Source organism: Dipodomys merriami, unplaced genomic scaffold (assembly GCF_024711535.1).
Source record: "Dipodomys merriami isolate MVZ:Mamm:240054 unplaced genomic scaffold, mDipMer1.0.p SCAF_73, whole genome shotgun sequence".
Lineage (NCBI taxonomy): Eukaryota > Metazoa > Chordata > Mammalia > Rodentia > Heteromyidae > Dipodomys > Dipodomys merriami.
Window position 1 is genome coordinate 585,572 of NW_027206324.1, and position 22,521 is coordinate 608,092.

The 22,521-nt window shown below is 37.4% G+C and overlaps 1 pseudogene; it reads right to left on the reverse strand.

Annotated features, from left to right (window-relative positions):
- The window catches only part of LOC138818288 (zinc finger protein ZFP2-like), a 39,714-nt pseudogene extending 17,769 nt beyond the window's left edge, over window positions 1–21,945 (reverse strand).
- Between the last annotated feature and the right edge of the window lie 576 nt (window positions 21,946–22,521).

The window sequence follows — 22,521 nt, forward strand, 5'->3', positions numbered from 1 at the left end:
TTTCTTAGAGGAGATTCAAACTCAAAAAAATGATTTACATGAAAAATAATAGAGAAAGTAGTTGAAAAGTCCATTCAAAAATGTTTTATTCCACTCAAATGAACTTAATACATGTGTTCTTTACAATTATGCTTGGATTGTTCATGAAAATTTCAAAAGATATTAAACAAAGCAGGCCATCATCTTATTTCCCTGTTAACTAGTTTTTTTATTTTGCAACACATGTGTTTGAGGCACATAGCAAAAAAGAAAAAAATCACAGAAGGAAAAAGAATCTAAAAACAAGTTAAATACATAGAGTTTTTTTATTGTGAAAATACTGTACAGAGGGGTTCAATTACATGGGCAAGATAATGAGTACATTTCTTATCAAGCATTGTAGCCTCCTCTTTTGTTTCCCCTTCCTATTCCTTCCCATCCTCCTCCCAGCCCCCCAACCCAATCCTGCTCCCTCCCACCAAAGTTGTAAAGTTCATTTTTCCACATAACATCTTCCACATAACCGCTCATTGTTGCAATGTATCCACCTGTATCCCTATTTAAACAATTTTTTTCCCTTCCCCTCCACAAATTATACCAACCTCAAATACAGTGAAAGCAGGGGATATATTATGGGGTAGGGACATACAAAGCAACAAAGAAATGATCTTTTAAATGTGTTAGAAACAATCATCTGAAAGAAAAAAAAAACATTTGAATACATATCTTAGGGTTCATTTCCCTAACATCAACTTATCTGACCTTTTCTGCTTGACTCAGACATATACTAGTTATTGCAAATAAGGGAAACGATGGGACCTAAGTTTCTTTGGGCTTAATATAATTTTTAATATAATAACTTAACATAATTTTTTCCAAGTCTTTTCATTTCCTAAACATAGGGTTTCTTTGTTTATGGCTTTGCTGAATATACATGAATTGTCAATACCAAGCAGTTCATTTTTACTACACCTTTACTTTTACATCAGTTCTTAGGTTGTCTAAAACATTGAAATACAAATAAAACGTGTAGCAAAAATAATTTGAGCAAACAGCAGGTAATTTCACAAATAATGGAATGTGAACCATTTCTGCCCTTAATTGGGTTACAACTTTGTCTGAAAGAACACTTCTGGTGCTGTAGTCAAATGTGTGCTCACTGAAATAGATTCTTCCACAGAAATACATGATTGCACCTTGGAATAGCCATGGAATATTTGAGCCACAGCCCTACAAGTGCTCCAAAACTTTATAATACCCACAATAACCACACCTTGACTGGAACCAATTTCCCTCTTAATCTCCACCAGGACAAATCAATATGTAGGAAGATTTCTTCGCTTAGACATGGAATCAGTTTCAACACTGGCTCTTGTGAAGTCACCATGAACCAAAGCACATGCCAAACATTTATACCTTGTTTAAAAATTCCACATCATCATACTGGCCATCTCATGATGAAAACGGATAACTCACTAAATGTTAACGGGCTTTACTCTTCTAATATGAAACAAACTAACAGAAAACACATGGGAAATACAGAAATTAAAATAGAAGTAACATAACCCACATAAAGTATAAAGTTCAGCAATGATTTCATCAAAAGCTGTCTTTTCAAGAAAAGAAACTTCCTCTGTGGAGTTCAGAATCTCATAATTGAACACTGAGAATTTAGGGGCCAGACACAATCTGATAGGATGCATTGGTTGCATTTCCTTTTTGCTGACTTAAAAAACTTCTTGGTATGCTTGGTGTGCCTGATTCACAATTCATGTCATTACCAGCAGCAACCTCAGCCATGATGTGATAGAAGTTTTTCTTTATTTTCAAATAGAAAACTTTTCTCTTTGCTTGTGGAGCACTAGGGGTCAAGAACTTTTCCAAAAGAGATAGTATATCATTGCAGATATCTCTTAGCTTGTTCTCAATTCTTCCTGTGTTCTCACACGATTTGCTGCTTTTTCTCAGAACTTTCTGTCTTTTGCTCAATACTTGAAACTACACTCCAAGATGACCTATGGGTTCCAATAAGCAGCTGAGAGAAGATTCCTTTCCTCATTAGGTAATTCAGCTTCTTGCTCCTTTCCAGACTTGATGCAGGCTGCCATATCACCATATTGCTCAGCTTGCTTGGCCACTTTGGCCCTATGGCACCATCTCATTTCTATCCATGACTGCATGTCCTGTGTCCTGAATAGGTGGTGGAGGAAAGACAGGGGGTCATTGGTCTCTGGACGATGGCAGAAGCAGCGGTGAGGCTGAGATTTTGTCCCTGGATCTCACAGCTCACAGGCTCCAGCCCCTCTGCAGCCCCATTGGGCTTCTTCACATTCAATTTTATTGTTATTCCATGTGACGAATATCCGTAATTCTCCCTGAAAATTTCAAAATTAAAGTACATTTTGCTTGCTGCTCATTTTTTGTCATGTTAAAATGATTTCATATGCAGCATTATAGTAACGTGTGATTGTGGGTTTTATTTTTTGAAACAATATGGCCTATGGCAGTGTGTATGGTGCCAGGTGTTCAATGTGCACAATCTAGGATGACCTCGCACCATGATGATATGATGAGCAAAACCTTGCCTTCTACTCCAAGTGTCACTCAGAGTCAAGAGTTTCACAATTTTGAACAGTTGGGACATGATCAAGTTTCTGTCTAAATTCCTGAGAAATGGGAAAAAGGAGCTATTGGTATGGAGCTATCTTCATACAGAGTTTCTGAATGCTACTTTTACACATGAGACTGCTCAATGTTACTTGATATATATTCCTCATCTTTTAAAAAATTCTGCAATATTTTACTGTTGTTTAAATGTGCAAGAAAATTCCATTAAATTACTTTTTTTTATTTAAGTTCTGAGATAAAACCACTTTTTAAAACATCTTTCTAGGGCTTGGAATGTGGTTCATTGGTAGAGTGCTTGTCTTGCATGCATGAGGCCATGGGTTTGACTCAGCATCACATGAACAGAAAAAGCCAGAAGCAGTACTGTGGAACAAATAGTAGAGCATGAGCCTTGAGATGAACAGCTGAAGGACAACACCCAGGCCCAGAGTTCATGCCCCACGATCTACAAAAATATATATGCATATTTTTTAATTTAAAATATCAAGACACATTTAATAAAAAGCAAAGTTGCTGTTCAGACAAAAATTGCTGTTATCAGCCAAGAGAGAAATAAGCCAGGAAGGTTTGATTACCAGAGGAGACATACCATGGTACCTGGCTCCTGTCATCCTGGAGGTGGGAGGTAAGACTTTTTCCACTTTAGGATTACAGTAGCCAGAGGAGGTTGCAGAGATATTTAAAGGTACCAGAGTCAACAGGTGTCATGGGTTCTTTTGGCTACTTCCTGCTGGGGAGGTGAAGGAGTCTCTGGAGCTGGGGATATTAGGGTCCAGCAGGGCAATGTAAATGATGTCTCCAGTTGCCTGTAGTATTAGGATAGCCATGACTTGCTCCCAGGTGGTGTCCTGGGTTGGGACTGTTAACCTGTTAAAGGAGACTTTTGGATAGATCAGGCAAAAAGATGACAAGGTACCAAGGTCAGTTAACATGAATGGCATAGGATAACACACATTAGCCATGGGCCAGAAAAGTAATATTTGAAGCATAAGCCCCTACTAAGGGAAGTAGGGAGAAAGGGGGTGTCTAGTGTCTTTAGGACAACTAGGTAAGGGAGAAGAAAATGCACTAGTTGAGAATACCAGTCAGAGGCTACTATAAATACAAATAGCAAGTAACAAAAACAAGACTGGAACTTTCTGTCCAGATAGAAGATAGGCAGGTATGGACATTTAGGTGGGCAAGCAACTGTTTCTCTTGTTCTTCCAGTTCTGATTAATTTTGAAAAGGCAAGCATAAAGTGACTCCATTTAGGATGTCATCTCCTCTTATTGCTCTCCATGGTTTTCCATTGTCAGGACTAATTTTGTCCTAGATGGTGCAGGGCGGGGGTAGTGGAAGGGGGTGTCTTAGAGTCTGTTGCTCGGAGAGCTTCTCCTACTTGGCATTGTCTGGTTTGAACTCAAGGTCTGGGCACTCTCCCTGAGCACTTCTGCAAGGCTAGTACTCTACCACCTAAGAGAGTTGCTTGGAGGTGAGATTCTTTTGAGCCATGCCTCCAGACTGGCACATGGCTGATTAGCTGGGAAATTGAGTTTTAGAGAGATTCTTTGTGTTCAGGATGGCTTTGAACTGTGGCAAAAGGAATCTTTGTCACAAAAGCCCTTTTTATTTCCAATAAAAGCAACAAGGAAATCAACGAGATTGAGGTTACCTATAACTTGTAAACAATTGACTAACAATTATTTGCCAGGGTTTTGTAGTAAATCCCAGTAGATGTTTATAAACTCCATCTGATTGGCATTCTAAGTACCACCCCTTGCATCTGGGCAGCCTGTTTAAAGTCACTTATATACAACATTTAACCTTTAACAGATGTACAGACACTTTTTTAGGCTCTAGCATCATATCTTTTTTAACATTTTGGTTTGTAAAAATTTTTTCTGGTTGGATGAGGAGCCTGATCTGTAATGGTTGCAGCAATGTCTGCCTCTGTAGGCAGTTAGATCTAAATGGGGACCTAATCTCAAGTCCACACAACTTTCTTTCCTTAGCAGATGAATTAATGTGGATGGGCCAGCTCAAAACTCACTGCCAATTGGGACTTTGAGCTGATACAGGTGGGTTGGGATTTAAATTATCCCTCATATTTTACATCTTTAGCTTTCACTACACACTATCATAGATGACTGGGAAGTCCATGCTGAGTTAGCCAGACATGGGCATTAAGCATGCCTACAAACTCTCTTCCCATGACCTCTGTACTCTGTTCAAGCTTTGAAGAGACAAGCACAAGTGACTTCAGGATCTGATACCATCTCTGCCATCCAATGAGCAGTGGCTTACTGCCTCTGCATATTCCAACATTTTCAGGGTTCCAGGAATGCCTTTGTCTATGCTGGAATAAATGCATCTTTGACAGTTTCCTTGGTCGGTTGGTGGACTTGAACTCAGGGTTTGAGCATTGTCCCTCAAATCTCCAGATCAAGGCTAGTACTTTGCCACTTTGAACTCCAAACCAACTCGGCTTTTGAACACTCTGCTAGCAGATTAAAGATGACAATCTCACAGGGACCTTTCTCTGCCCAGCCTAGCTTGACACCAGTGTTCAGATTAATGAATCTTTACTTGTGGGCATATTTACTCCAACTAAAAGCTGAAAGATGGTCATTGGAAGTGGATTTATAAGCATGGTCTTACCTTGAACTTATTAAGGGCCAAAATTCCATGTGACAAACTTGTCCTATGTCCTTTACTGTGGGCCTTTTGGAAACTATTACAAAAATCCTATCATGGCAAACTAGGTTGAACAATAATTTGGTTATCCTAATTTATCTTTTCTACTTTGAAATAAACTTTAGGATAATTTTCCCTTTTAAACTTTTCTTTGTCTGGGAGCCCTGCCACTACCCACAACTTACCAAATTTTTCACAAAGGGTAGGCCATTTTTAATTCCTTTTTTAAAGTAAGTTTAATTTGCTTTTAAATGCTTCATTGAAACACTGGGCAACAGCCTTTACCTCTTGGCTTAAAGTTTAAACATAGTCTATGTACCTATGTATGCATTAGACAGCCACAAGGATCATTTTTACCTGTATTTTACCCTGCAAAATATCTAGCAGATTCCTGTTTTTGCTTATCTCTGTAAGTATTCTCCAAGTTCTTGTTCCTCATTTTTTGAAAGTCTAGCTTTTTAAAATTGCTACACAATTAAATTTAGCAAAACCATAACTTAATTGTGATTTTTTTACACCCATCTTCATGGAACTGGAAAAAGCAATATTAGTGAGAAATTCACTTTCAGCCTCCATAACAGTGAGAAAACACAGGCTCTCCACATTATCCACACTAGTGTTTTAATTATAACTCACTCAGAACAACATCATAATGGACTAAAAGTGAATCAGTCACAATTGACGCATCATCAATAATTAATTAAATATAAAAAGAAAGTACTAAAGTCATTTTTGGGTTACTCATACAAAGCCAAATGCTTATGAATCATGTTTTCATTTCCCCACCGAAGAAAATAGAAATGGAGCTGTGATTCAAGTGGTACTTGAGTAAAAGTACTTAACAGAGTGGCTAGGCTTTGAGTTCAAGCTATAAGACATCTACCCACACAAAAAGAAAATGTATTCCCAAATACGTGCTCTTTCATATTTTCTGAATGTTTCATGAACATGGGGATGAAAGATGATGAGAGAGATTTTAATCCTGTACACATTATGTAATCAATCAGGAGTGTTATCTTCCAACAGATATTCCATTCAAAAACTGAAATGGAATAGTAATAATGTTATAATGTATGGACCACACATATAATGGAAGACTTTTGGGGGAGCAGTAGAGAAGTCAGTGCTCTCATGTCCTTGGCTTCAAGCATGATAGTCTTTCCCCATCTATCACTACCAAACCACTTTTGATGATCTCAGTCAAATATCAAAGGTCCAGAGCTCTTATTTCTGAGAAGAGTTTATTAAATTTCCCCCAACAGCCATTCCTTAATATAAAAGACACAAATCAACAACTTCACTATCTTAATTATTTGTCAAGCCTGGAAGTAATTTATACCTATCACTTTTGTCCAATCTTTGAAGGTGAAAGTACATCATCCCTACACAATACAATGAAAGGATGAGAAATATTGGCTCAGTGGGTGGTTTTCCATTACACCTAGTTTAATTCTGCAATAAAGGGTTGCTGTATAAATCCCAGAGGTTTCTGTCAAAGGTTTTCCTACATTGGGTTTCATTTTCTGTGAGTGTTCCAATGCTGACTGAAGGGTGATTTCTGCTTGAAAGACATCCTCTAATTTTCACTAGACACTCTGTCATGTTGCCAGGTCTCTGAAACTGTAGAGACATGACTTCTGAATAAATAGTTGTCTACATTTATTATATTCACTTTTTATCTCCTGTTTATATTTTTGGATGCACTGAGGACTGACTTCACAGTAAAAGTCAATGCATATTTCTTATATTTGATAGTTTCTTTTCTCCTATGAGAGTCATTTCTCTGATGAACACTGAGGTATGACTTCAAAGTAAGATTTTCTACATTGATATTATCCATAAGTTTTCATTCTTGTGTGAGCTCTATAAACACTCATTCATGCATGACTTCCTACTGAAGGACTTTTTTGATACTGTTACATTCATAAAGTTTCTCTCCTGTGTGTTTGCTGATGAAAATTTAAGTATGATTTCTTCTTGAAAAAAATTCCACATATTTTATTCATAAGATTTTTCTCTGTGTGCATTCAAGGTTGAACACTGAGGTATTCCTTCTATGTGAAAGACTGCACATTTGCTATAATCACAAGTCTTATATCCTGTTTGGGTTCTCTGATACAAGCTGATTTTTCTTCCAGGTGAAAGATTTTCCGTATTTACCAAATTCCTAAGTTTTCTCATCTTTGTGTATTCTTTTATGCCTGCTGATCTGTGAACTCCATATGAAGGACTTGCCACACTTGTTACATTCATATGGTTTCTCTCCTGTGTGTGTTCTCTGAGGGACAGTAAGGTGTGACTTACATAGAAAATACTTTCCACATTTGGTACATTCATAAGGTTTCTCTCCTGTGTGTGTACTCTGATGAATAGTAAGGTCTGATTTCTGGGTAAAAGTCTTTGCACACACATTACATTTTTAAGTTTTCTCTCCTGTGTGTGTTCTCTGATGATGACAAAGGTGTGTCCTCTGAGGAAAACACTTTCCACATTTGTTATGTTCATAAGGTTTTTCTCCTGTGTGTATTCTCTGATGGACAGTAAGGTGTAACTTACGTCTGATATACTTTCCAAATTTGTTACATTCATAAGGTTTCTCTCCTGTGTGTGTTCTCTGATGGGCAGTAAGTTGTAACTTCTATCTGTAATACTTTCTACATTTTTTACATTCATAAAGTTTCTCTCCTGTGTGGGTTCTCTGATGGACACTAAGCTTTGACTTACATCTGAAATACTTTCCATATTCATTATATTCATAAGGTTTCTGTTCTGTGTCAGTTCTCTGGTGCTTTCTGGGTCCTAACTTCAGAGTGGAAATTTTCCTACATTCTTCATATTCATAGAGTTTCTCTTCTTGTGGTGTTTTAGGTTGGCAAGTCAGTTCTGACTTCTTAGAGATATATTTTGCACATTGGTTAAACTCATCAGGCTCCTCTGGATATTTCCTCTGAGGTTTTGTAAGGTGTAAATCCTTACTGATTGAACGCTCAATTCACTACATGTATGAGGATTCTTTCCTGTGTGTCTTTTCTGATTCATAGTTTCTGTAGACCTTAAGTGGAATGTTTTTCCGCATATAGTGCTCTCAGGTGTTTTCCTCCCTCCCTGACAAATTTCTTGGGCAAGGAGTGAAGACTTAACATATTCTTCTCTATATTCATTATGGTTATAAGCAGGATCTCTGACACAAACCTAATTATGTGGAAAGAACATGGTCTCTGAGTTTAAAATCTTCCCTACTCCATATTCAAAATACTGACGCTTATTTGGACCCTCATAATTTTGACTAAAAGGCTCCAAATATCTAAGGGATTGTTTATCTATAGGTGACAGAACAGGCGTATATGCAGCAGGCATCTCACCAGACTCGCAATAGGGGAAAATGTTCTGATGTTGAATGAACTCTACAGTCCTCACCCTTAAGGAGTTCTCGTCATTCCTATTCAGCTCTGGCTTCTGTTTTGAGGCCAAGTTAGAAGTTGTTAGTAATCCCACTCTTTGCTCCACTCTGTTACTATCCATGACAGCCACTTCACACACACACATTCATCTGAACCTTCCTGGTACGTTTTAATCAAATCCTCCATTTCTTGAACATCTAAAATGAGTCATGAAAAAAAGACAAAAACATAAATCAAATCCTTAATGTAAAGGTAAAGACATATTTCCCATACTGTTAGAGATTTTAAGATATTCAAATAGGTTTTGATTTATAGAGAGATACATTTTGTTCTCCATAATGTATTGATTAAGAAACCAATACTAATATTTTATGATGGAAAATGCTTTTTCTGTTTCAGTTTTCTCATCTTTTTCATATCAGAGGAATTATTTACACAAATTTCTAAACTATTTAGTGATAGCATGTTAGGCTACATACTGTCGTATTTAGTATTTTTGTTTTTTTCTGAAATACTGTTTTGTTTTTTTAGGGTTATAATTGCTTTTTGTTTTTCGCGCGGGAGGGTTCCGGTTGTGGGTCCTGAACTCTGGGCCTGGGTGCTGTTCCTTAGCTCTTCAGCTCAAGGCTAGCGCGCTACCACTTGAGCCATAGCACCACTTTTGGCTTTTTTTTTTCTGCTTATGTGGTGCTGAGGAATCGAACCCAGGGCCTCATGCATGCAAGGCAAGCGCTCTACCACTGAGCCACCTTCCCAACTACTCTACTTCTCAAACATTAGGAGAAGGGTATTTTCTAATTTTGGAGATTGTACCTTTTTTTTACACAAGCCTTTTGCCATTCACCTGAGGGTAAGGTTTTATACACCATCTCTTCAGTTCTAACTTACCACAATGAATTATTTTAAGTATCTTAGTAATTTTAAAATTTGTTTCTCTCCTTTTTAGACAATGTTTCATCAAAATTTATTCCTGCCCCTCAAACCTATGGAAGCCCAAAGATTCTCCAGCTCACCACCTAGTTAATCATTCTCTCTAGACTAAAACTTTGATTCTGTATCCCGGCCTCTCCACACCTTATCCTTATCAGAGGATAGCAGTCTTGGCCTACTCATATCCTATATCTGCCTTGTCCTAGTTTCAAAGAAAATGAAATCTCATCTTTGACATTTCTAATTTTCTTTTTTTGTCAGAACAATTTGCACACAGAGAAAGAATTGCTAAATTTAACTTTATGGCCACACACAGTTCAGTATGTATCTGCATGCATTTTTGATTCACAAATCCAACACAAAGAATCACCAAGTTCTCTGCAACACATGGGACTCGGGGGAATTAGGAATATTATTGGTCAGTACAGAGCAAGATGAATTTACCAACTCAGTTCTGGATCCAAGATCACTATGCAAGATGCTTTAACTCACCTGTGAAATTATTTTTTTTATTGTGAAAATACTGTACAGAGGTGCTACAATTCATGGGCAAGATAATGAGTACATTTCTTATCAAGCATTGTTGCCTCCTCCTTTGTTTCCCGTTCCCATCCCTTCCCATCTCCCCACCGGCTCCCCTTCCCTAACCTCCCCCCCCCGTTCTTTCCCCCAACCCCAAAGTTGAAAAGTTCGTTTTTAGACATAACGACTTGTACATCTCATTTTTGCAATGGGTCCACCTATATCCCTATTTAAACGATGTGTTTTTTCCCTTTCCCTCCACAAATTATATCAACATAAAAATACAGTGCAGGCAGGGGTTATACCATGGGGGAGGGACATACAAAGGAACAAAAAAAATCTTATAAATATGTTAGAAACAATTGCATGAAAGAAAAAAAAATGAATACTTATCTTGGGTTGATTCCCCTAACTTCAACTTATCTGACCTTTTCTCCTTGACTCAGACATATACTAGTTATTGCAAAAATAGAAACCATGGGGCCTATGTTTCTTTGGGCCTGCCTTACTTCACTTAATATAATTTTTTTCCAAGTCTTTCCATTTCCTAACAAATGTGGCAATATCATTCTTTCTGATAAAGGCGTAGAATTCCATTGTGTACAGATACCACATTTTCTTATCCATTTTTCTACTGAGGGGCATCTGGGTTGGTCCCATATCTAAGCTATGGTAAATATACTTGTGCTGGTAGCTTTAGTGTGGTCTTGTTTGTGATCATTTGGGTAAATGTCCAAAAGTGGGTTTGCTGGGCCATAGGGGAGTGTTATGTGGAATCATTTGAGGAACCTCCATACTGCTTTCCAAAGTGGTTGAACAGGTTTACACTCCCACCAAGAATGCAGTAATATTCCCTTCTGTCCGCATCTCCTCCAGCACCTGTTGTTATTAGACCTGTGAAATTCTAGTCTGAGGCTTCTCCCATATATGGCTCATCATCTTCCTCCAGCTTGACAATCAATTGAGGTTTAGGAACACAGTGCCCTGTTAATAAGAAAGAGTGGAGACCTATTGTTCATTCTGTGTCAAAATAGCTGTAAGATCTCAGATATTCTGTTTATCAAGTTGCTCCAAATCTTCTTTCTTATTTCTCACTGGCTCCATGATTGACTTTCCCCCAGCATTGGTTTAAACTTTGCAGGTTGTGTGGCTTGAACTCAGTTCTTTTTCTCCAGGCTAAGATTCTATTAGTTTGAGTCTAGCTACACTTCCAGTTTATGAGTGCTTAATTTGAGATACGTGTCTCATGGAGTCTTTAGTAGCATTACTGTCTTCAAAATGAAAACCTCAGATTTCAGACTCCTAAGGAGCCTGGATTACAGGCGTGAACCACTGCACACACACACACACAACATATATAAATACACATGTATTTATATAAATATATAATTTTATATATACATATATAAATACAAATGTATTTATAAATTATAAATTTATATTATAAATTATAATATATATTTATATAATAAATATATATTATATTATAATATAAAATATAAATTATAATTATAAATTTATAATTTATAAATACATTTGTATTTATATATGTATATATGTGTATAATTTTATATATACAGATATAAATACATATGTATTTATATATATGTGTGTGTGTGTGTGTGTGTGTGTGTGTGTGTGTGTGTGTGTGTGCATTTTCTAGATTGTATATCCACCTATGATAATCATCTCAATTTTGTGGAAACAGTCTCCTTTTAGGGAACATAGTTTGGAACTTTTGTCAAACTGCTGATTTGAATTCTTGAAGAATGAGAATTAAATTGCCTTGGAATGTATATAATCCACCTGAAGCTTTCCTTAGAAACAAATGACACTTCACACAGACTGGAATCTTACATCTAAATAGCATTGAAAGTCCAATAAATATTCACATATCTACTAAAAACAAATCATTTCTGGGCAGCAGTGGTTCACGCCTGTAATTCTAGCTACTCAGTAATCTGAGATCTGAAGATCATGGTACAAAGCCAGCCCTGGCAAGAAAGCTGTGAGACACTTATCTCCACCACACTTCCATCGTGAATCATGACTTGTATAGCTTACTTTCATCAATGCCTAATGACCTCCTAAGATCCACTTTTTTACCCTATTTCCTTCAAGTTCTCTGGCTTTCCCCCACCCTCCAGAAGATATTCATGTGAATACACTATACATATTTAAACCTTTTTTGCTATTCCTGGGGCTTGAACTGGGGGCCAGTCCTGGGTACCTTTCCTGATCTTGATTTGGTCAAGGCTACCACTCTACCACTTAAGCCCAAATGCCATTTCCTAATTTTTCTGAGGAACTGAACTTAGGGCTTCATGTATGGTAGGCAAATACTCTACCACTTAGCCATATTCCCAACCCCAATGCATTTGTTTTCATTTCCAATATGTAGTAAGAAAATGGCTACATTTAATATTCTATAAATCACAATGGTAGAATACATTTCTTTGAGATCCATTGTAATTTCCCCTGTGTTTATTTCACTCATAAAATATTACAAATATATTTTTAAATTTTCTTGTATTTATCATGTATTTTTATTTCTCATATTGAGTTCTACAAATTTGTAGATTAAAGATATTATAATTGCATGGCCCTTTAAAGATGGATTCGCATACTTTGCTTTTCACCATAAAACTTTTATTATCAAATTGTATGATATGTCAGTTATTATCAATGGTCTGTATCTGTGGTCATATATTTTGGTCTGATGTTCATATCCTTACATATTATCGCTATTTGTATTTTTCATTATTAGTTTTTGCTTATGCTATCTTTTTTTTAAATTTTTACTTCTCTCAGAAAGAGAGAAAAATAGAGAAAAAAATCTCGTGAGGACAACTAGAGAAAATACAGAGGGCTTTCCAGGAACACCATATCCTATATCATCAACTATTATCAAGTTTTATGTAGTCAGGGACCAGGAAGCAGGCCAAGAAGTATGTATGGAGAGTAATTTAATTACATATAGTTACTCAGTCATCTATAACAGTTGAAGCTGTGTGTGAGAGCACACTATTTCATAAACACTGGTAAAACTCTGCAACATAATCCAACATTACTCATAAAGAGGTGATCTCTGACAAGTTGCTGGCAAATGTTCATTTTCCATGACAAGTGACCTTCTCAATGTCACTGAATCACATAACAAGTGTAACTACTTATTCTCACATCAGAAATACTGGAAGCAAGTCTTCCCTCAATTTAGACAGACTGTAACATGTTATAATCTACTCATTCTAAAAACCATCCTTTAAAAAAAGAATGTGACAATACCGTACAGAGGAGATGCAATTACATGGGCAAGATAATGAGTACATTGTGAACCCCAAGATAAGTATTCAAGTGCTTTTTTTTTTCTTTCATGCAATTGTTTCTAACATATTTATAAGATGATTTCTATGTTGCTTTGTATGTCCTTCCCCCCATGGTATAACCCCTGCTTTCACTGTCTTTGATGTTGGTATAATTTGCGGAGGGAAAGGGTAAAAACAAACGTTTACCTAGGGATACAGGTGGACCCATTGCAACAATAAGTTGTACAAGTTGTTTTCTCGAAAATCGAACTCTAAAAATCATCTTTATCTGATTTAGAAACATGTTCCTAAAGCAGAATCACTTTTTCTGTTTTTAAATCATAGACACCATAAGCTTGCTAAAATGGAATTTGGAAAATGAGAAATAAAAATCAACTCACCACAGATCCTCTCATTCTTTCTTGTTGTTGATAATGAACAGAAGATTCTGGAAGCCTGTCTTAGAGAAAAGGCAACTGACATAGTCAGGAAAGAACCTGTGTGATTATGCTCCAGATTTTCCTGCTCAAAACATACATGGAGTGAAAAAACACAAAAGCCTTCTTATGGGACAAGAATCTTTTATATCTCAAGTAGAGTATGAAATACTCACCTGAAGTTGACTCCACAGTCCATTAGTTGATAAACAGACAGTATAAAAGCAATTCATTTCTAGGTTAATACACACACAAAATTCATTAAAACTAAGGTTCCTAAAAATAATTGAATAATTGAAACAAAAATCCACACCTTCAATAACACTAGTTATTAATACTTAGAGTTGTATGAATTATTTTTCTATTCGTTAAAATGGATTCTAGGACTCCATTGAGCTTTTGTACTCTATCTTATTCATTTACATATTTAAATTTCATGGAGAGCATATAGGTTATAACTCAATACTTTTTCACCCGTAATTATACAGGAAAATTTATACAATACATTTTACTTGCATAATATTTCAGTAGTGGTTTTCAAATGAAATACTTCCCTGTATCCAAATACTCAGAGTACCCTTGTGCAATGACTTGAAATTTGCCTTTTAACCTGCTTCACATAATCAGTAAAGATTATGTAAATAGAGGTGTGAGAAGTCCCTAATGCTTACTTCCTAAACAATCATATGAAGAATTGTGGCCATCCTGATGAAGATAAAGGACTTAATGAAGATGTAACATGAAATACTACTCATAGGATTTACACTGTCCCAACCAACAACCACAGCCAAAGAACCAGAAGATTAAAATCTTAAGTTATACCAATAATACTAACATAAAATTCCAAGCTGATGACACGCCAAAATGCAGACCAATAAAAATTTAAAAATTACATATCTATATACTTTTCCTTGTATTTGTTGGTTGGCTTATTAAACAGGAAATGCTACTATCCATCCACACAGGTTTTTTTTTAAAACAACTGCATGGAATGGATACTCTTTATATAAAATAAAATGAACTTCATAGTGATATGCATGAAAAATGAAAATCTACTCTATAAACTTCACTTAGGTCCTTTCTGCTAAGAAACACAATAGGAATCATTTAAAAGCAACATCTGCAAATTCATATTGAGTTTTTCCACTTCACAAGAATGTTTTCTCTAAAAACTTACAAAGAAATTTTATTTTTTGGATCAGTCGTGGGGCTTGAACACTGGGCGCTGTCCCTGTGCTCTTCAGCTCAAGACGAGCGCTCTACCACTTCAGCCACAGCACCACTTCCAGTTTTCTAGTGGTTTTATTGGAGATAAGAGTCTCACGGAATTTTCTCCCTGGGCTGGCTTTGAACCGTGATCCTCAGATCTCAGCCTCCTGAGTAGCTAGGATTACAGGTGTGAGCCACCGGTGCCCAGCACAAAGTAATTTTTATACACTAATTATCCATATTCAAATACTCAAGACCAGGAGTGTTGTAGATTTCAGGATGGGATATTTTCTTTTTGTTTTCAGATTTGGACTACACTCCTTAAAATTTAAAGTGTTTTTTTCATATTATTTTATTAGAAATATAATGTGTATTTAAAAGAGTTTATTGTAATTGGGCTGAGTTGGCTTATGATTTTAATGTTAGCTACTCAGAAGTTTGATTTCTGAGCACCACAGATTGAAACCAGCTGGGGCAGGAAAATCTAAGTGACTCTGATCTCCAATAAACTACTAAAAATACCTGGAGGTGGAGATGTCGCTCAAATGGTAGAACATTAGGCTGGAAAAAAGAAGCTCAGGGTCAGTGTCCAGTGCTTGAGCCCAGGAACCAGGATTAGCACACAAAAAAGTGCATTGTAGTGTATTTAAATTCTACTGAACAATTGTTTTGGAATACCTATTTCAACAATCTCTCATTTTAAGTGATGTAAAATAGGCTCAATATTCTAGTGGAGAAGTGGTAACTGGTTAAGAACAAATAAACTGGGGAATATCCATGCTAGTAACATTTTAATCTAGGAAAATCCATAGGAAGTGCAAAGGATAAAAGGGATCAATATGTTTCACTACGATATTTTAAAGGAATGTTCAAGCTTCATTGACTTCAATTCCCATTAAGAAATTCTTAAGTGAAATAATACTTCTTTGAGCAGATTGACACAAAATGGAGAACACTAGCTAATATTTTGTTACACCTTCCATCTACAAAACATACAACTTTGAGCAAAACAAAGTACCTCAAGTTTCCTTCTGTAACAATCTGTGACCAACACTTTCTCAACTGCAGGTAAAAAAACAACGCTTTAAGGCTACTATCAGTATATCCACAGGTGAGACATTTGAGAGATCATGTACAAGAATTGATAGTGTGAACAGGCTGAATAAACTAGTAAGAACAGAGATAGATACTTTCAGTTGTGACAATTATTCCTCTCCTCCACAAACCACAACCCCATGTCCCTTCTGAGAACTAGGTTCTGTCTGATTCCTCAGGCAAGTTCATTTCCCCTCCTACTAGTTAGTGTTAAATTTCCAACAGCAGCTAGTGATTGGGAGTGTTAGAGGAAAGAGTACACCTGAGCCTTGTGCTCTAGGAAGTAGATTCAATTTTTGCTTAAGGCAAGAAAGTTGAAAACATTTTGTCCTTCCTTTGCCTTTCTGCCTCTGCTCTGTAGGGCTTGTCAAAGTTGACAAGGTATCCTCCTTCAAACATTGCTACACTTCATTGCTTAACAGAAAGAGGAAAAAAACAGGACTATCACACACTACTGTAATATCTCATGTAGACCTGTTCCTACAAAGAAGGTCTTGTACAAACACGTGTGAACTAATGGCAGGAGGGCTAAGAAATCTAACATGGGAGGCACAGAACAGAGACACCTCGACATAAACAACACAGAAACCCAAAATACAAATGCCATATAAATGGAGTCAAAACAGGCCCACATTTCACAATTTCACTAAAAATGTTACCATGCTCATCTTCCTCCTGGGCAAAGTTTAATAAAGTCACATGGGTTAAGAGCAGTGTTTCATAGTCATGGAAATAGAAATGCACAGTTCCTTGTTTTCCTTATTCGAGAGAACTACCCATCTTGCTGTCAGAGCTTTGTGAGCCAGTTTCTGGCACCTGGAGGCACAAGTGCTTTGGCAGCACAAACTCTTGAACCCTGAACAAATCATCAGCCCCATACTGGAGGAATATGTGGAGGACAGACTCCTTCTTGGGTTCTGCATCCAGCTTGCAATTTCTACCTGACATTGGTTCTGCAGTCTGAGATCCCTTCATGTTACACCTCCCAAGCTCCACTGAAGAGAAAACTTCCAGCAGCAAGGCAACGAGAAAGGAACTGGAATTTACAGGCTGAAAATACCCACATGGGGTGGGGAGGCACATGTGCAGAAGGATCGTTGCCCTGCTTTTTAAAAAGAAAAAAAGAAAAACAAAACAAAACAAAAAACAAACTATGCACTTTCAAAGGATCTGTGCTGCAATACAGACTAAAATTTCCACAATGCACTGTGCCTCCCTGGAGGAGGTGGGCTTCCACAAGTGCTAGACCCTAGTTCCCAGGACTGCAAAGATGCATGGGGACCTTTTTCTCCCAAATGTGGGAACATAGGTGAGCTTTTTTTTCATGAAAAGCATTGTGTGCCTCCTGAAACATTGTTAGACCACTCAAAAAATGGAAATGTATTGGAAGCATGAGATAAGTTGGCTTTTTAATTTTTAGTTCTATTAATATAATTGAGGTTATGAGACTCTTGTGTGTTTATTTTTAACAGATAGTTTTTGTTGAATGTAAATTTTGTCTGTTCTTTACATTTTGTCATGGCCCTCTGGTCACTATAAAAAGATATTTGCAGCCACTAAACGGATTGTTGAATCATTTTCCATGCTCTAATGTATACACAGCAATAAAGTAGCAGAATTGCGTGGTAGATATACTGCATAATCCTTGCACCAATTTAGATTTATAAAAAATCTAAACATTTCCCAGAAATGCCCAAATCCCATCTCTGAAACATTCAGGAGTTTTTGGCTATTTCCAAAATTTTCCCTTTTTAAATTTTTTTTCTTTTCTTTTCGTTGTTGTTTGTGTGGCTTGAACTTGGGGTGTCAGTATGATCATTTCTTTAATAATTTTTTCAGCTAGGTAGTGAAAAGCATCCTGTGTGGGGTGGGAGGAGCGGTCTTACATCATGGTACATCACTACCATTGCTGTTCAAAGACATAGTGGTTTGGGGAGATCCGGGGGAATGTGGGTGGGTGTGCAAGATTGAAGTGAAGGGTAGGTCAATGTGAAGCTTGATGGCTTTCCATCTGTTTTGCATGCCGTACTTGGTTTGAATTCCTACCTCTTCTATAATTCTAGGAGTTCCTCTCAGTAACTCAGTTACCTCAAACTTATCTGCCCAGATGTTACCCATTAGACTTTGGAATAAGTCTATTATCTCAGGTCCTGCATGTGGGAGCAGTCAGGGGCCTCTTCTAGAAAGCAGGCTTGTGCCATGAGCTCTGGCATTTGCAACACAGTCAGGAATAGTCAGGCATCATTGGGACAATAGAGTTCCTTTACTTATAATGCAGCTTTGACAGAGAATTCCTAAATTCTTCATGACAAGTTCTCTCAAAATATATGTGTAAACCTAATCTATACAGGTACAGTGGTACACCTATAGTCCAGCAACCTGTAAGGCTGCAAGGATCATTCAAGCTCAGGAGATGAAAGCCATTCTGGGTAACATAGGAAGATTGAGTCTCAAAGCAACACAAGTGCAACATTTCCCTACCAGAGGTTCCTGGTTTGATCCTCAGTACTAGAGAAAAAAAACTAACCCAAAGCATAGCATTTTTTACTAATATACATCACTTTTAATGCTGAGTGTACTATTTCCAATTTTCCTTTCTAATCATCAAATGTGAATCTTCAATTTTATGAAACTGCTAGATGACGATAGAGGAAGAACATGCTTAGTTTCTTAGCTCTGGGTAGAACCATGGGAGTAGAAAACAATTTTCAGGCGTTTCTAACCTCGTTCCAATGACATGGAGGATACGTTGCCAGTGCTCATTGATTTTGGTAAGCTTGTCATCATCTTGACAAGTCTCATATTGCTGCTGTCCTTATCAACTGCTATCCCATTTGCTCCAACTGGGACTTGATTGCACTGAGGAAGATACTTTCCTTAATACACTCCTGCAAGAGGAATTTAAAACAGGACGCTACATTGTTCTGCCAATTACTTTTTTCTTTTTTTTTCAATTCCAGCCCCCCAAATGCATTTCTTCTTTACCAAAAATATATGCATGCCTCTTTTTTTTGTAATTGAAAAATTCTAATCATACTATGACTTAAATCAATTTTACAGGAAGGGGCTAAAAACTCAAGCAAGACCATGTAAGCATATTTACGATGTGTGTTTTTTTTTAATTTTTATTTATTTTTATTGTGAAAATACTGTACAGAGGGGTTACAATTACATGGGCAAGATAATGAATACATTTCTTTTTTTTTTTTTATGTTAAGTTATTTTTGATATTTCTTTTTTTTTTTTTTTTTAAATTGTATTTTATTTTATTTGAGAACATAAATAAGTGGGCGAAAGACTTAAAGAGAAGCTTCTCTGAAGAAGAAAGAAGGATGGCCAATAGACACATGAAGAAATGTTCAACATCCCTAGCCATAAAAGAAATGCAAATCAAAACAACATTGAGATATCACCTCACTCCAGTTAGAACAGCAAAAATCAAGAACTCTAATAACAACAGATGCTGGAGGGGATGTGGACAGAAAGGAACCTTACTTCATTGTTGGTGGGAATGTAAACTTGTTCAACCACTTTGGAAAGCAGTATGGAGGTTCCTCAAAAGACTTCACATAGATCTCCCCTATGATCCAGCAATCCCACTTTTGGGCATTTACCCAAATGTTTACAAACAAAACCACACTAAAGCTACCAGCACAACTATGTTTATTGCAGCATTATTTACCATAGCTAAGATATGGAACCAACCCAGATGCCCCTCAGTAGATGAATGGATCAAGAAAATGTGGTATATATACACAATGGAATTCTATGCCTCCATCAGAAAGAATGACATTTCCCCATTTGTTAGGAAATGGAAAGGTTTGGAAAAAATTATATTAAGTGAAGTAAGCCAGGCCCAAAGAAGCATAGGTCCCATGGTCTCCCTTATTTGCAATATCTAGTATAGGTATGAGTCAAATGAATACATTTCTTATCAAGCATTGTAGCTTCCTCCTTTGTTTTCCTTTCCCAACCCTTCCCATCCTCCCCCACTCAATCCTCCCCTCCACCAAAGTTGTAAATTTATTACATTCTTAATGCAACAGCCTCTCTAATATCTCTACATTCTAACTTAATTGAGATCCTACAAGTGGATGGAACTCAGTTGCATTAACTATATGAATAACAGTCTTGTTCCTTACATCACATCTGGGTCCTAGTGACCACCTAAACGTAGCAAATTCATTGTAGTTTACCTCTGCCTTTGGTGGTAGCTAGAATCCTTCACATATCTGAGACATCAAGATACTTCAGGAGACACAATTCCCCTGCTCCTAACAGATTTTCCAAACCAGAGAAAGCAACTGCTCTCAATACATGCCCACCTACAAAGGGGTCATACTTTTCACCTCTTTGGACTCTTTTCTTTCCCTCAGATAGATGAAAAGTGGTTCTAAAATTCCTCAGTTCTTACAGGAAACACCTATGTAAGGGATTTTCACCAGTGGGAATAGGGTTCTAACTATGTCCACCTGAGAATGCCTGCTGGCTCACTTTCTGAAATGTCACAATCTCTTCTTCAATGCTGAAGTCTGTTGTCTGTAGAACTGATTTCCATCTGGCACCAGGTATTTACATAGCTCCTTGTTTTCATCATTTAATTGAATCCATGTATTGAGTCTGTCTTCAATCTCTACTTTCCTGATAGTCATCTGCCTATAAAAATGTATTTGGCTGCTAAACATAGTCAACATACCATTCCCTCTTAAGAAAGGGCTGTGAATTTTATTTATTTTAGTCAGCATCATTAAGGATTTTAATATCTGTTTTTTTCTGTTATGAGCCTCAGGTTAGCATTCTCAAGGGTTGGTGATGTAACACCTGTAGAAGTGCAACAAAACTGACTTTTACTCATTGTAGATCTATTACTATCACGTTATATCAAACATGACAAACAAGAAAGTCTGAATATATTAAACACCACATAAATTTCTTCTGTTTTCATTCCTTTGGATATTGAGTTTTGAATGTTGATAACCTGCTAATTTAATTCTGACCCAACCCTTTCCCCTTTTCAACTATTCAAAAACTTACATTGTTAAGACAAATTTTCCTCTCATTTGATTTATGTATAATCCTCATCATGCTGTATATCAACTATTTGTAATACAATGCACCAAGAATAATAGAGCCATATACATGATAGAGTATTGAAAGAAAAGAATGAAAAACCTAAACCAATGTCCACCAATCACTTGATTCCACACTTCACATTGTACAGTATAGCTTTTGCATGGAAATCATAGAAATGTCAACCCAATCTAGTCTACTCTATACAGGGAGATGCAAAATATCCTAGGTGTCTTTACTTACAAGCAACTCTAGGAAGCAGGCTTCAGCACAGAATCATTCTCCTCCTAAGTTTAAATGAGTTAGTCTAATAAATTTGAGAATAAATAATGCAAACAACCAAAGGAATTCTGAAATCCTAAAAATCTTGAAATACAGTTAGTTAAAAAGGGGCTCCAGGAGGAAAGCAGCACTCTCACAGGTAGTCCCACTATGTGTCTCTGACCAAAAGAAGATCTAGGGGCACAGCCACACTAAACCTGAAGAGATTCACTCCAATCAAACCCTAAATATGTTGACTTTTCCTGCTACATGAGGATGATCCTAGTAGGCAAATAAGGAAAGCAAAAAGAGATATAGTGAACCTACCCTTGAGGTGCTCCTGCACCACAGGGCTTGGTGTGCCATGCCAGGATTTCCCAGCTGCATGCAGCCAGCCACAAGGCTTCCCACTGCCTCTGCTGCAACCAGCATGGCCCCCGCTGCCCACACCAGCCCACCAAACCAAGACCCACCCAATCCTTCTTGTGGCAGGACTCACCATGCTGCAGAGGATATCCTTAAGCTGCAGCAGATGCCACCCCCCAACCAGGACCTGCAAACACCCACACCCAACTCCATCCTGGCAGCCATAGCATAGCCATAGCATAGGTCGAGTGCACTACCAGCTACAGACCTTGTGAGTTACCCAATTGGGTCCAATCCCTGGAGGTGGCAATTCTCTGTGGGATCCCAAAGGCCTCTGACCCAAGCCCCATTCCATAATAGAGGGATGACATCAGAGCCCAACATGGACATAAGCTTCATTCCCAAGCCTCCCATGGCTAACTGGGAAAGCCTGGGAACACAGTTCCAGGCTTGCGATAGCAGTCTACAACCCTGAAACCCCCAAACTCCCTGCCACCAGTAGGCACACTCCCTCATCAAAAGGCCATCTGTTCACAATCAAGCCACAAGGAAAGTGGACTTTTGTAAGGCATACAAGGTTCTATCAGGAATCAGCTTTGAGGACTATGCAGAGACTCAAGCTCCCACAAACAACCCGAAAAA